This window comes from Lygodium microphyllum, chromosome 23 (assembly GCF_053477565.2).
Source record: "Lygodium microphyllum isolate KBCC chromosome 23, Lygodium_microphyllum_v1.1.10, whole genome shotgun sequence".
Lineage (NCBI taxonomy): Eukaryota > Viridiplantae > Streptophyta > Polypodiopsida > Schizaeales > Lygodiaceae > Lygodium > Lygodium microphyllum.
Window position 1 is genome coordinate 62570270 of NC_141157.1, and position 16184 is coordinate 62586453.

Below are 16184 nucleotides of genomic sequence, written 5' to 3' on the forward strand. Positions count from 1 at the left end.
CGGTACGATATTAGTACGAAAAAAAATTAAGATGATTTTTAAAATAACAAAAACCATAAATAATTAAATGATAGATCATAGAATACATGTTTAAAGTGGAAATAGCCATTTCATTACAGAATAAGATGAATACATGAGGGTGACCATCGCGGTCGCGACTTGCATGGGCTACACAAAACATGCGATACATCATACAACTACAGTCTAGTATATCTAATCTAAAAAAAAAGAGAGACCTATGTCATATGAATGATGAATCTATGATGAGGCATCACTATCATCATCATCATCATCATCAGAACCATTTGAGTGCTCATCAAGAGAGTCTGAAGATGACTCCTCGGCATCTGATGATGAGACAGACTCATACTCATCCTCACTGATGAGGTTACCATCATCATCAAATGATGGCTCCCTAGGTGATGGCTGTGTAGGCAAGGGGGGGGATGTCATCATGAGGCATAGGATGTGAGCTACTAGAGCCCCGTCTTACATATGTCTGCAAGCCACTCGAACCACCCCTCCTCGATGATGGAGGGCGTCGAATGACCATACCTCTGCTACAACCTACTCGAACTCCTCGCCCACGAGCACGCTGACTGCGAGTGTCACGAGTATCTGCAGCTATAAGCTCTCTATAGAGCTCTGCAAAAATCATCTTCTCCTCCTCATCCATCTCCTTATGTACACCCGGAAGAGTGTCGCCCGTCAACTTGAATGTATCAACATTCACCTACACAATGTAGTGATGCACGTAAGATTGATCATGATTCATTGTAAATACTAAATGCTAAAGTCTAAATTGTAAAGTATAAAGCTTAAACTTCAAAGTTCAAAGTTTAAAAGTTAAAACAACAAATTTTAAATGTTATGGTTAAGTGTTTAAACTTTATCTGCTTCGGACTACCCATGCTTATCATAGCCCTCATCATGCGTAAGTTTGTGCGGCAATAGACTAGTCGCTCTAACTGTCGTGTGCTAAGCCGATTGCAATTCTTTGTGTAAATGAGAGAATAGGCACTCCAGTTTCTCTCATATGTATCCGAAGAGCAATCCTGGGCAAGGACCCTCATGGCTAAGGACTGAAGGTTCTCTAGTGCGTATCCAAAGTTTTGCCACCAAAATAAAGGCTTCACAAGTAACTTTCTCCTTCCACAAGTGGGAGAAGCAAAAGCCACATGCCCTCTCTGATCTGCATAGCATCCTAGCTTCTCTAGCACTGCATTGTGGTCATCAACAAGGACTACATGAGTCAAATAAAGCTGGTGTGAATGGAACTCTATATCATCCATGACCGCTGGTGACTTGTAGGCTGGATGTACCAATGCGGTAAAACCATGGATGGGCTTATGCATCCACGCCCATCTCCTCTCTGCTATCTCTAAAACATGTGCATGCCGTGTCTCTGTGATCACTGTACAAGCACGTGCCTCCGCCAATGCCGCTCTAAAGAAGTGAAAGAGAAGGCCCATGGTGGACCCCTCACAATCACTCATACGTAACACCCTATAAAAGAGAGTTACGACAATGATAACGACACAGACTTTTTGCCAAAACTGCTCATTAAGGCACAAGCATTGCATGGCTTTGGCCTCCTTTGTCTCATGCTCATCCCACTCATTCCATAGAGTGGACAACATTGTTTAGTGCAAGGCGGGGGACTGTACCTCATAAAGGCGCTCCAACAATAACCACATGTAAGCAAAGCGAGTTGAAGAAGGCTTCTTCAACTCAAGTGTGCTATGCTGACGATACATCGCAAGCACCTTTACCTTTACCGTGAAGAATGTGACAATTGATGTAGCTTTGCGGACCACCCTCTTCACCCACTTGAGCTTCCCAATGTCCTCCATGAGCAAGTCCAAACAATGACTTGCACATGGAGTCCACACAATGGTAGGGAACTCGGCCTCAAGCAAAGAGCCCATGCGCTGACAATTCGATGCATTGTTGGTAACAACTTGCATTACATTTGAGGGGCCCACCTATAACCGCAATTTACAAATTACAAGTTATGTATAAATCAAATTTCAATTATGAATCATGATATTATCATAATGAAAGAAAGTGAAACAAATTTAAAACGCAAATTGCAATGTATACCTCAATGATAGCTTATCGAATGTGGCGGTAGATGAATGCGAGGGGCCCACCTACAACCGCAATTTACGAATTACAAGTTATGTATAAATCAAATTTCAATTATGAATCATGATATTATCATAATGAAAGAAAGTGAAACAAATTTAAAACGCAAATTGCAATGTATACCTCAATGATAGCTTATCGAATGTGGCGGTAGATGAATGCGGCCGTTGTTTTTCTCCCCCTCTTGCTGATATCTACGGCCCGCAAAAAGTAAGTGCCGAGTGGACATGAGATGAGTATATTGATGATGCCCCATTTCTTACGATCACTCCATCCGTCGGTGAGAATGGAGGAACCATATTTTATCCATGCAGCCCGAATAGGATCAAGGGCTCTATCAATCCTCTCCTCTTCATCAATCTTTCTCATCCTCATGTCATTGTATGTGACACCGGTCCATCCTTCATATGGACCCACATTGGCAATGGCTTTTACCATCTTCTTCCATTGCTCTTGCTTTAGGACATTGAATGTAAGATTGCACTCAATCACCGTGCTTGCAATTTCAATGTCCGCAAGTCGTTGCCTTTCTCTAAGAAAGGCAACCGATCCACGCACATGACCGAGTGCTTGAGAGAGAGACGATTGTCTCTCCGGCACCACATGAGCCTCCACTTTTTGTCTTTTACCGGAGCCAGCTGTGGATGTGGAGCCCCCACCACCAATGGTAGAGGCCTCTCCCGCATCGGTTGAAGATACGCCCACATTGGATACTTCCTTGTTAGTAGGCATAGGAGTTGGTGCCAATAAGCCACTTCCTCCTCTTGTGGATCCCCCTGTCATCTTGGCGAGAATCTCCTCCGCAATGTTTGGAGGGATTTCCTTGCATGGAGCAACTTGTCCCCCCGTCTTGGAAAGATGTTGAAGAAGCCGAGTTGCACCACTTGTATAGCACTTCCCGCAATACTTGCATGTCCAATGGTGGGAGTTGGACTTCTTTGTGTCCCTCTCCACATGGATTGCATGTAAATTGAAGGCCTTGTGCTTCTCATGAGTCATGGTGCCGATGACGAATAAAGAGGCCCGAGAGAGAGAGAGAGAGAGAGAGAGAGAGAGAGAGAGAGAGATACTTGAGTCTCAACTCGACTCTTGAAACTTGAGTCTTGAAAGTTGAAAGGGAGGGAGACTCGACAGGCCTGAGGGTTCAGGTAAAGTTGTGGGATAAAGTTGAAAGAGCAAGAGTGAGAGAGAGGGAATGGGAGATGAGAATGGCAAATGCTTTGATAGGGTGCGGGATAGAAGGGATGGGAGATGAGATTTGACTCTTTGAGAATGGCAAATGCTTCGATAGGGTGCGGGAAAGAGGAAGATGAGAATGGTAACTTATAAGTGCTTTGTTGAATTGGTGTGGAAGCATGGAGGAGAGGAGCACCTTTTGTAGATGAGAGAAGGGTCAAAGTTCAAAGTTGAAACAATCAAAGTCTAAAGAGAGAAGGAATCCAAAGAGAGGGTTGCAAGCTGGAGCCTGGAAGAAATCCAAAGAGGAGCATTAAGTTTTGCATGGATGATGGCTGGAATTTGGAAAAGGGGGGTGGGGTGAGGTATCCAAGGCTTCCCACCCCCCCCAAAAAGCGCAACAGTGCAGAAAAAGCGTGAAACGCGGGATGTAGGGGCACAAGAAACGCGGAAAGAGCACGTGTAGGGCAGGTGGCTGGACATACAAGTTACAACTAAGGTCAATCGGCACATCTTTGTTTATAGATTGTTTTGCGTGTAGGTTCAGATGTGAGAGTGTTATCTTTCTTAACACATTTTTACTCTGTCCTCTTTGAATCTTTAGATGCTGTTGGGGTATGAGACTTGATCTATTTTATGGGATTTTTCAAATCATGTCACTAAACGAATTCCTTGAAGGAGATCTTCAAAGAAACAAGCACAGGATTGGGTTCATAGCATATCAATCAAGATGCATTTCCCAACTTCCTTATATAAGGATTGCCACATGAAACCCTCAAAGAAAGTCATCAAAGATGTTCCAAACTAAAGTACGATTGATGTGAAGTCATGAAAGATACTCCAAAGTGTTGGCCCAAGTGCAGCATTTGTCATTGCAATCGCCTTGAGCATTGTACTCTCTTTCAGTCATTAATACATTGCCTCCCATGTTGTGATTCAGTATCTTTGTGCATCAATTAGTTCATTTATCAAGTGTGGAGTAATTGCACAATTAATCTTATGAATGAATTAATCGATCCACAAAGATACTCAATCACAAAATGAGAGGTGATGTATTAATGACTGAAAGAGAGTACAATGCTCAAGGCTATCATAGTGAAAAATGCCACCTTGGGCCAACACAAACTAAAGTACGGCTGATGTATTATCATTTATTCTTATATTTTTTGGCTTTTCTCTTTCTTTCTTTCTTTTTCTTTTTTTTTCTTTTTTTTGGGGGGGGGGGTTTGAAAATTGGGGGATGATGTGTGTCTCTGAGACTACTCTTCTAGAATTGCTTAATGTATAAAATGGATTGCTGTGAAGAGAAGGATGAGCAAGGATATATCAGTGGCAAAAGTTAAATACACCTGGCTGAAAAGTAGGAAAGTGGCAGCTATCATAAGAAATTCTGCAAGGAGTGCCTGAAAGACAAACATTAAAAAAGTTGGGCTCCAAAGAATATGTGCTATCTTGATTTCCATGCTGTTAGTCATAGTGGCTTTCCGAACCTTTGTCCAGGTATTCTGGCTTGTATAACTGCTCAGACAATCTATGAAGCTATCCTTGAGTGATTGGCAAAAATACAAAACGTAAATGTTTTAGTATGGCATAGTATCTGTATTATATTAGCATCTCAAACAGCTAACTCTGGTAATTTTGGGCCCAGCCAAATGTATGCCCTCTTGTATGCATCTTCAGTAAACATTTGCACCATTGCTTCAAAAGGCAATTTTCTTTTTAAGTTTTGCTGAGATTGTAGTACTACCATTTTAAAGACTTATATGTACCAAAGTTTAAAAGAGGGACTGCTCAATTCAGAGACTGGTAAAAGGGAGCATTCAATTATCAAATAAAAAAATATAGCATGTAAGCTTAAATTGAGATTCTGAGTGTATGAGCAGGAGAGGCCCTTTGCATAGTTGGGTTGCTAGCACCTACATCCATCTTCAGTCACCTTGTGACATTGTAGACCCCATGATTGGTTACTTAGAGCCCCCTTCTATTAGACATTCTCCTTTAAGAGAGATTCTTATTTCTGTGACATTTAATTACCTATAAATGCTTCAAGGATTTAATGTATTTTATGTCAAGATATGCGATGATGTAGAGAGACAATAGGGTTTGTGGGAAGAAACACAGTGTGTGTACAACAAAGATAGAGAGAAGAGAAACTCAGAAACATGAGAACATATTAATGATCCAGGGAATCATGCTATGAGAAAAAAAGTGAAGGATAGTTGTTGAGGGAGTGAACTGCAGTCCTTTGATGCTGTCGGAGATAATGAAGATGATCACCAATTGTCAAGGGAGGGAAGCGTAGTTCTCAGATGCGGTGGAGATGGCTTGGACAACAAATGCAAATCCTAGAAGCCAGAAGGCTGCAAACACGATCTGCAGTATCTTGGATGTTGACACACGTGTAGGGGAAGGTCGCCAAATGTTGAGACGATGCTTGATGATGGCAAATGCAAATTGTAGAGATCTCCTTTGTACAAAACGCAAGATGGATGATGACGTTTGTAGGTGAAGACTGACGCTAGTGTGCGAAAACTTGACACAAAGTTGGAGAAACTTGTTGCCAAGTCGAGGAAAGCCTCCAAGCAGTCAAATGCGAATGTGGGAAGGTGCTTGAAGGGGAGGAAGCTGACGCCAAGAATGGAGATGATGATGCCAACAAAGAGGGTGCCTCCAAATGTAGCTTGAACTAGAAAGGGAACATGGCGTCTGAAGGAGAAGAGAGAGGGGTGGCCATGAACTATGACGTCCTCTAGTAGGGGTATAGAAGCAATGATGTGAAGAGAGACGAGTGTCAGAGTGATGAAAGAAGAGGGGTGGAGAATGACTAAAGAGATGTAGAATGAATGAAGTGACAGCCTATTTATAGGCCTATTGCGTTTTGCATTTAGGGTTTCACAGTGGATAGCCCCAAAAACGAGCTGGGCGTCCACAGTGGGGCGCGACCTTAGACAGCCGGAACCCTCCCTCCGGGCGCCACCCTAGATAGTCTCTTGCCTATTTATAGGCTGCCTCTATCACTCATTCTATACAGTTGATTCATTCAATTTGTTACCTCTTCTCTCCAGCCTCTCCATTGCTCTCATACCCCTTTAGGAGGACATTGCGGTTTGTGGTTCGTAGCTGTCTTCATCATCTTCCTTGTGCTACGACACCCTTGTTCCCTTGTATAAGATTCACTTCATTAGCATGATTGATCTTTCATCATCTTCTATGCTACTTTTCTCTCTCAGTGTTTGTCGTACACACTCTGTGTTTTCCCTTGCAAACCCTACTATCTCTTTGCAAGTCCGACATTTCTCCTTTGCATTGCATGTTTTTATCATCTTTGTACTAGGATGCTTGGGCAAGTGAGCAATTTCCCCACGAGTGACACTGTCCAAGTGGCACTTGCTGCACGAGCATTCTTCAGCATGCAGCATTCCATTTCCACCTCACTCTTCTCTTGTTTCGCTTTTTGGGCCTGAGAGGGGGTGTTGAGAAACCCTTCATGTGTAGTTTGCGTTTTGCTTTTTGCGTTTAGGGTTTCATAGTGGATAGCCCCAAAAAGGGGCTGAGCGCCCACAATGAGGCGCCACATTAGACAGCTGGCGCCCTCCCTTTGAGCGCCACCCTAGACAGTCTCTTGCCTATATCTGTCACCTCTTCTCTCCAACCTCTCCATTGCCCTCATACCCCTTCAGGAAGACATTGCGGTTTGCGGTTCGTGGCTATCTTCATCATCTTTCTTGTGCTACGGTACTCTTGTTCCCTTGTATCATATTCACTTTATGAGCATGATTCATCTTTCATTATCTTTTGTGTTACTTCTCTCTCTTAGTGTTTGCCGTACACACTGTGTTTTCCCTCGCAAACCCTGCTGTCTCTTTGCAAGTCAGACATTGCTACTTTGCATTGCATGTTTTCATCATCTTTATACTAGGGCACTTGGGTAAGTGAACAATTTTTCCACGAGGGACATTATCCAAGTGACACTTGCTGCATGAGCATTCTTCAGCATGTAACATTCCATTTCCACCTCGCTCTTGTCTTGTTTCCCTTTTTGGGCCTGAGAGGAGGTGTTGAGAAACCCTTCACATGGAGTTTGCATTTGCGTTTTGCTTTTAGGGTTTCATAGTGGACAGCCCCAAAAAGGAGCTGGGCACCCACAATGGGCCGCTACCCTAGACAGTCGGCACCCTCCCTCCGGGCGCCATCCTAGACAGTCTCTTGCCTATTTATAGGTTGCCTCTGTCACTCATTCTACATGACTGATTCATTCAGTCTGTCACCTCTTCTTTGCAGCCTCTGTATTGCCCTCACATCCCTTCAAGAGCATATTGCGGGTCGTGGTTCGTGGCTGTCTTCATCATCTTCCTTGTGCTACGGCACTCTTGTTCCCTTGTATTAGATTCACTTCATCAACATGATTTATCTTTCGTCATCTTCTGTGTTACTTTTCTCTCTCAATGTTTGTTGTAAACACTTTGTGTTTTCCCTTGCAAACCCTACTATCTCTCTGGTCACTTAGTCATTTTGACACCATTGTGTGGGTGCTCACTAATAAAAATGACGAAAATGTGGACACCAACCCATAATAACATGGAACAGGGAACGGGAACGGAGATGGGTACGGGGATAGGGTCGGGGACGGGGGACGGCTAAAAGCAAGGAATGGAAACAGGGGGTTGGGACGCGGGAGGAAACAACATACATAAATAGCATTTGCAAATGTATGCATGGGATGTGGTGGAGGGATGTGTGGGCATAGTAATAGGAGATGCCCATTTTGTAGCTTTCCATCCCAGTCTCATCCCCATGTTAGAGCCCCCTCTCATGGTAATAGGAGATGACATTTGTTTATTCTTGTCCTTGTGGGCTCGTCCCTATTCCCATCTCTATCCCAAAAAACGGTCCCATTTTACCGTGTGTGTGAGTGAATGTATACTACTAAAGAGAAAATACAAAAAAACCACCCCCTAAAAGACATCCACTGCCAAAAAAAAGAGAGGAAAAAATGTTGCTTGACAGGGGATGTGACAAGGGGATGGGATAGGGGACGGCTAGGGCGAGGTAGGGGGCGGCTAGGGCAGGGTAGGGAATGTGACAAGGGGACGGGGTAGGGGATGGCTGTTGGGGATGGGATAGGGGATGTCCCCATCCCATTTTGGCATCCCCATTCAGCCCATTTGTTCGGGATGGTGTTCCCGCGTTCCGGGGCCTCGGGACGGCCATTTCCTGTTCCTATACACCAATCCTTTCTGGTGTTGTTAGTATGAAACTCTAACTAATATGTGAAAATTGAAAAAGTGGTTTTTCAACCACCCCCCCCCCCCCCCCCAAAGCCCAAAAAGGGATGATGAAAGTGCAGTGAAGAGAGATACGATGAAGACGTGGAGGATATTGGAAATCTAAGATTTCCACCAAAAAGGTAAGTTATAGTAAAGAACAATAGACTGGATGAACTATAGAACTAGACTCTACCTCGTGAGAGAAGCTTCTTTCTCCTCAATAGGCTTCGTTTACAGTTTCTGATTGTCCCTATGATCTTCTCTCCGCTCCATAGACTACGTTTACACCTAATGATTGTTGCCGGGTTTTTCTATCCTTAGGTACCTGCGTTTTTAGTATTTTTCTCTTCTCCACTACTATCTGCATCATATCCAGCCTTTCTTGAATGCATTTATTGATGTTCGATAGTTGGAGTCTGCCTTTGCTATGATTCGAGATCCGTTCAAAGTACGACACACTGTATAGCTCATAATGCCTACCTTGATCCCAAAGATATGAGAGTTTGAATATTCATTGCATAGTGCATTTGTTGCATGAGTAGTGCATATTCATTATTAATTCACTTTATTATTCATGGTGTTTATTGTCTTTGAGTTACCCTAATCCTAACTATGTTCTATGTTTATCAGTTTGTACTTTGTCATTTGATTGGATTTGTGTTTTTTGTGTTTAGAGTATTTCTTCACATGGTATCAGAGCTAGGTACTTTTTGACGAGAAACCTTGGCCTTTGATCGGAAAGCTCATTCGCAAAAGTAGGAAAAAGAGAAGAGTCTGATGACTTTGAATACATTCACAACACTGCTCCAGTCTTCATAGCCAAACAGGGACAGAAACGATTAGGAATGGGCCTCTCAGCTTGCTACTGCACGATTTGAGATGAGCGGAGAATCATCAGACTACCATAGAGTCCATAGACCATATTAAATTTTTTCCACTGAGTATGATCTTATCCTTATGCATAGGGCTCTGTAGGAGGTTAAAGGTAAGCTTGAGTTTTCTTCTTTAGATTTGGTGCACAAAACTAATGATCTTGCAGGACCTTCAAAATCTCCACTACGAATTGGCCATCTGCAAATGGAAGTTGGCTCAGATTATACATCATTTCCATACTACTTCTTTTCTCCAATGCCAAATACAAGCCCTATTTTTTTAGATACTATGCCAATTGATTCTATATTTTTGTTGGATGGGGGGGTACTCGTCAAGAAGGAACTCTTCAAAACAAATTTTGATTCGTGATTTATGAGGAAGATAGGTATTTCTTTATGAACTCAAGACTAGGTAAGAAGCTAAAAGAACTTGTAAGTATTTCGTCTCTTTCTTTTTCTTCAAATGATTTTCTTTCTCATGGTTAATATGGAGCAGGTGCATCTTTATCTAATGCATTTAATGGACTAAAAAAACCAACCATGTTTTCCAGAATAATATCCATCGCAAATCAATTTGGGCTTCCACCCATCCCTCCCTCATCTCCCACTGCAGCTTTATTTCCGGTTCCATTAAGTGCACCACATTATCCGCCACATACCTCACCGAGGGGAAGGGGGGGGGGGTTTTGTAAATTTAGGCACAGCCTTCAGAAGCTCTATATGCCGGTTTCCAGGTGGTGTACTTGTGACAGAGACTTGACCTCCCACACATGTACTTTTGGGTTATCTATTTGAGAGTACATTTAGAAGCACTGGAGTGTGGATCATTTGGTATCGTAGGTTGCCTCCATGGTATTACCTAGTGGACCATCCAATCATTGTGTTGTGCCCAAGCCTACATTTGAATAAGGCTATTGTGTCCTAGTGCTTGCACCTATAGCTATGGTATCATGTGGATCTATGTCCATTTCAGTACCTTCGTAGCAATCGGTACTCATTGGACATCAATAGCCTATTTTTGCCTATCCACCTTTACCTCTTCTCCTCCTCCTTATCCACCACAACGATCACCATCTTATCCTTCATATTATTCCATCTATCCATCTTTATAGACACCTCATGGTTCTAGCCCCTCATCTGCCAAGCATGCATTTAATGATATGACTCATTTCAACAGATTAAACTACACTACTTGGTCAAATTTTATTATGAGTCATGTCTTAGACTCTCAAAACTTATGGGATTTAGTGCAGGGGTTAGAATCCCAAACTGATCTTGCCCTTGTTTTATACAAGGTAGTCCGTTTATGCAAGGCTGACTCTCAGCTTCAATATTTTAACTTAGCATCCGAGCATTGGGCACACTTGACTGATCGCTATGCAGCTTGGGATAGGATCCGTCACATAAATTTGAATCATGAGCTTCAAAACTTCAAAGACAGAGTCGGGTAATCTCCAACTGTGGTAGCAAGGTGGTGGGAACCCTCAGCAGGGGCAATAGAAAGGCCAGATACAACCTGCCAACTAGTCAATCATCGCAGTCGACGAACTATACAACTCTAGAGCGTTTGTCTGATTGGTCTATAGAGATCCGCAATGTCTCTTTAGAAACATTTGATGTGAGTCGTATTTACATTTGTGAGTTGCCTCTTGATGAGGTGCTTGCAAAGCCCACTCGTCACAGCCAAGCACATCAGTAGCTGTTTGGCTTACGAACAATGAAGCTACCCATCACAGGACTCCTAGAGCAGGCATTTTCATTTCCCGAGCCCTTGCAGCCAAGAGTATTCGCGTAGGAAACAACTTCTCGGTCAAGATTCAAGTCCAGGGTCACGTCAATTTTCCCACTTAACCTAGGTCCAGATCTCACTTAGCTGGATGATGTCTATCATGTCCCCCAGCTTGCAGTGACGTTGTTGTCCGTCCAGTAGCCTTTCTAGTTGGGGCGAGCAGTTTCTTTATTGCAACCATTATCGAGGTTCTAGACTCTCAGACTGGTTTAGTGATTGCTTGAGGCAAGGTACAACCTAATGGCCTTTATCACACGACACTTCCTTATAGAGCCGACTACCAATGATTCGGAGTTTCATCGCTTCCAAACTTTGGGTACCATACGGGAGCCTACGGACTTTGAGCGTCTTTGGTCTTTTCGCTTAGGACATCTTGGCTACAACTCTCTATATGAGTTGTCGTTTCAAGGGATGGTTGAGAGTCTTCCATGCATAAAACTATCTTGAGAGCTTTCTAAAGTATATCAGCTAGGTAAACAACATCGTTCACACTTTCCTCACTAGTCTCTTACTCATGCAACTAAACCTGTTAGGCTATTGCTTGATTTTTGTGGGCTATTCTTTCAAAGCAAAAGCGTATCATTTGTTCGATCCTTGGATGAACAAGGTGATTGTTAGGAGGGATGTCGTCTTCGATGAGAGGGACAAAGTGCATTTCTCTGCACTGGACTCTTTGTCCTCAACTTCGCTCTCATAATTTGAGATTGTGCCTATTGAGCTTGGTCTACTACTCGCTCCTAACTTTCTTGCAGATATTTTCGCTTCCAAGCCTTCTCCGCGAGACCCATTACCTTGGTGATACCAGCAAACGATGTAGGATTTCAGGATCCTTGTGCTAGATTTCGCTCTAGAGGGCCCTAGAAAGTCTGCTCGGCTTGCCTCTTAGGTTGTATATGCATTGCTGTTTAGAGCTGATTACATTGCACATTTTGAGCTGGACAGTTGGCAAGAGACTCTCCAGGACCCTCTGTGGCGTGCGGCCATGGAGGAGGAACTGGATAATATTGATTGAAATGGGACTTGGACATTGGTGGATTGTCCTTGTTACAAGCCGGTCATCAGAACGAAGTGGACTTTTAGGACTAAGGTAAAGTCTAATGGTACTTTAGGCTAATACAAGGCTTCTCTTGTAGTGCAAGGTTTTATGCAAAAGCACGGCATTAACTATGAGAAAACCTTTGCATTGACCACTTGGTTGACATCCTTTCATTTGTTAGTTGCGCTCGCCACTCATCACGGTTGGCTATCTATTAGATAAACGTCAAAAGTGCCTTTCTAAATGGTTATTTGGAGAAAGAAGTCTATGTGGAGTAGTCTCTTGACTTTTCTTTCTCTGCCCAGACTAACAAGGTATTTCGCTTGCGGAAAGCTCTTTATGGGATGAAGCAAGTACCGAGGTCTTGATACCATAGGATTGACAAGTTCTTATGGACTCATGGATGCCATTCTACCCTCTATGATCCGAATCTATATGTGCACACCACTAGTGCGGGGGTTAGTTATATCCTATTGTATGTTGATGACATATTACTCACTAGCTCAGATTCTACAGCTCTAGCAGAAATTAAGGCACAACTTTGCTTTACTTTCGAGATGATCGACTTATTTTTGTTGTCTTATTTCTTGGGGATGGAGATTGTTAGATTGGAGGAATGCATCTTTCGGTCACAACAAAAATACGCGCTACAATTGGTGGACCAATATTGCATTGAGCAAACATGACTAGTGACCATGTCTCTAGATGCCATTGTCTATCTACATAAAGATATCTCGAGTCAATGTTCTAATGCTTATACCTATCGTTTTTTTGTAGGAAAATTACTATAGTCGATTCATATTAGGTCAGATCTTGCATTCTCAACTAGTTTGCTTAGTCAATATTTTAATGCACCGAGAATGTCTCATTGGACTGCTTGTTTTTGCGTGTTAAGCTATTTAAGGTGTATCTATAATTTTTGACTAACTTATGGTCATGGTTTATGCTTACAGGGGATTACCGATTTTGACTAGGCAGAAGATTCAGACATACGGTGTTCCCATGGAGGCTACCTCTATACCTTGGGTACGATTGTCGACACCCATCTCTTAGGCTAGCCGTAAGCAGGAAACTGTGACGGCTTTCACGACCAAGGTAGAGTATAAGACTCTCTTTGATGGTACTATGGAGACCATCTATATAAGGACCTTGTTGGCCGCACTTCAATTTTCTTGCAAGTCACCTATAAATGTCTATTGTGATAACCAGAGTGTCATTGCCATTGTGAGCAATCATATCATCACCCCTCGGACATGGCACGTGGCAGTTTATTACCACTTCACCAGAGAGTAGAGTGAGCTAGACTCAATTGGCCTAGAGTTTATGTCGTCAAGGGACAATTTCGGTTCTATATTACCTTCTACTACGGATTGGCTTGGTATACTCTCCTCTATTTCTTTACATTGATGGGGAGAAGGCGCTTCTCTTTTACTTTTCCTTTCAGTTTGAGGGGGGGTGGTTTTTTCTTTAAAAGTGACAGTGATGATATTTACAGTTTTTTACTTTTAGACATTTATTTATTTTATATTGTATATTATGGATATTTGTAACTTCATCTGTTCTGCCATGATGACATGATTATAAAAGGACACTTGGCAAGTGAACAATTTTCATCTGAGGAAATTTAAGTAGCACTGTCGTATTGTATTCTATTTGAGCATAAATATTTACACATTTTTCTTTGTATTGTCCCATGTATTGACATTCTCTTTATGTAAACATGTATTTGTGCGTATTTATTCCTTCTCGGTTACCCTTGGAGTGGTGGACTCCAGATCCACCATGCTTGTGACATTGCACATGGCAGTTTTCAAAGGCAAAATTTTCCTATGCTTGCATGTTGGCTTTGCCTTGTCTTGCTTACTTACTGGTCTTGCCTTTCTCTCCATATATTCGCCATAAGATTAGCACACAAACACACCCTTGGGAATCCTTAGACACTTATCCTAGTAGTATGTAGGATTGTTTTGCTTGTTTTATGAAAGTAGTGGAGCTCTTCATCCTTCTTTTTCCACAGTTCGGGGTATAGTGACTCAATAGGATGAAAACTCATTTGAAACCATTACTTTAGGCTAAATCTTTTGACTAAATTACACCAAACGCTCTGAAAAAAGAAGAAGACACAGTTCATTATCGATTCTATCTCTCTTTGCAGGACTTGGTAGAACCTTGGGCAGTAGATGCACACCCTTGGTCCTATGCCTTGGTCTCTCTGGGGTGATCACTTGGGCTCCCTTGGTAAGATAACCATTGTCTCTATAGTCTTCGTAGGTCACTAGGCAGTCGACATGTACCCTTTGTCCAATGCCTTGGTTGCTTTGGGGTGAGATACCTTGGGGTAAAACAAAATATATATCAAGGGCTTATTTCTCATGGCTTAGTCTTTGGCCTGAGAGGGGGTGTTGAGCTAAATATGCATTAACCTGACTTAAACATGTCCAAAACACACTTGATTAATGAATAAACAATCTTATTTAAAAAAGAAACGCGATCCTAGAGAGTTACTATGTCCCACATGCAAAACCCTAATTTGGATGCTCCAAACTTTCTATAAATATGCATACAGTCCACCACCCCTTCTAATTTCTTTTTTGTAGGTTTGAAGAGCCCTGTGCTACCCATATACCGTTCACAGAGGACATTGCAGTTAGAGCTTTTCTTAGCCATCTGCTACCATCTAGCTTTTGATTCCAGTCTTTGCCACTTGTCCGCAGTTGTCGCCTTGTACCTTGGAGCTGTCGCGTACAATCTATGTGTTGTATTTGATATTGAGGTTAGCATCTGGTGCTGTTCCTAGGAGTGTGGATCTATCGCCTTGTCTTCTCTCTCTTGAATAGGTAGCATTTACAGTTTTTGGTTGTCGCCCTGATCTTCTTTCTCCTCCATAGGCTATGTTTACACCTAACAATTGTTGCCCGATTTTTCTCTCCTTAGCTACTTGCTTTTTTTAGTATTTCTATACTACTGTTTGTATAAGATCCAACCTTCCTTGGCTGTGTTTGTTGGTATGCGACACTCGGAGACTTCCTTTGCTGCGATTCGACATTTGTTCAGAGTACGACATACTTTATAGCTCCTAACCCTTGCCTTATGAGAGTTTGGGGTTCAATATTCACTGCATAGTGTGTTTGTTACATGAGCATTGTATATTTTTTATTCATTCACTTTATTATTCATTGTGTTCACTGTCTCTAAGTTACCCTATGCCTAATTATGTTTTGTATTTATCAGTCTGTGCTTTGTTATATGATTGGTTTTGTGTTTTTTGCTTAGAGTATTTTTTCACACGGTCCTCTGTGAGGCTAGAGTGGTAGGAGTTCCCTTTTAGGGCAAAGAGAGTACACTCCCCTTTGAATCCCTCTCCCTTGAAGAGAGGGAATCAAAACTCATGGATTATGGACCCCAGATCATTTGATGATGAAGAAAGTGCCAGTCATCCTCCCAAAGAAGGTATCTGGGATGTTGAAGATATCTAAGAACGCCCAGAGGTGGCCTCTTAAATGCGAGGAGTCGAGGGTGGGAAAAAATGAGGCTTATGTTGAGCCAAGGGTGGGCAATAGTTGGTGTCTCTTAATGGAGTGGATTGTGGAGTTGAAGTAATGGAAGGTGATGAATAGCCACTGTCTCTCGAAGAAGCAGACTGTGGAGGGGATGGTATCCAGTGATCATTGTCTCTCGGTGGAGCCGATTGCAGAACCATTGGTTGTCGAGGTGACATTCTTGAAACCCTAGAAAAAATAGAAGCAATCTCCATTAGTACATTGCAGTGGTCATGAGGAGACTGTGGTGCTTGACAATTCTACTTTTGCTGAAGAGAACGTAGTGCGCATCGGATGCGTCTTATTGCCTTGAGCATAAAAACCTGCAAGTCGATACAGAATAAACTCTGTGGCCCA

General features: G+C 42.5%; 1 protein-coding gene across 3 annotated transcripts in view; it reads left to right on the forward strand.

Annotated features, from left to right (window-relative positions):
- The window catches only part of LOC148016250 (uncharacterized), a 162359-nt gene that overhangs the window by 80122 nt on the left and 66053 nt on the right, over positions 1–16184 (forward strand). The gene's annotated exons all lie outside the window — the stretch shown is intronic.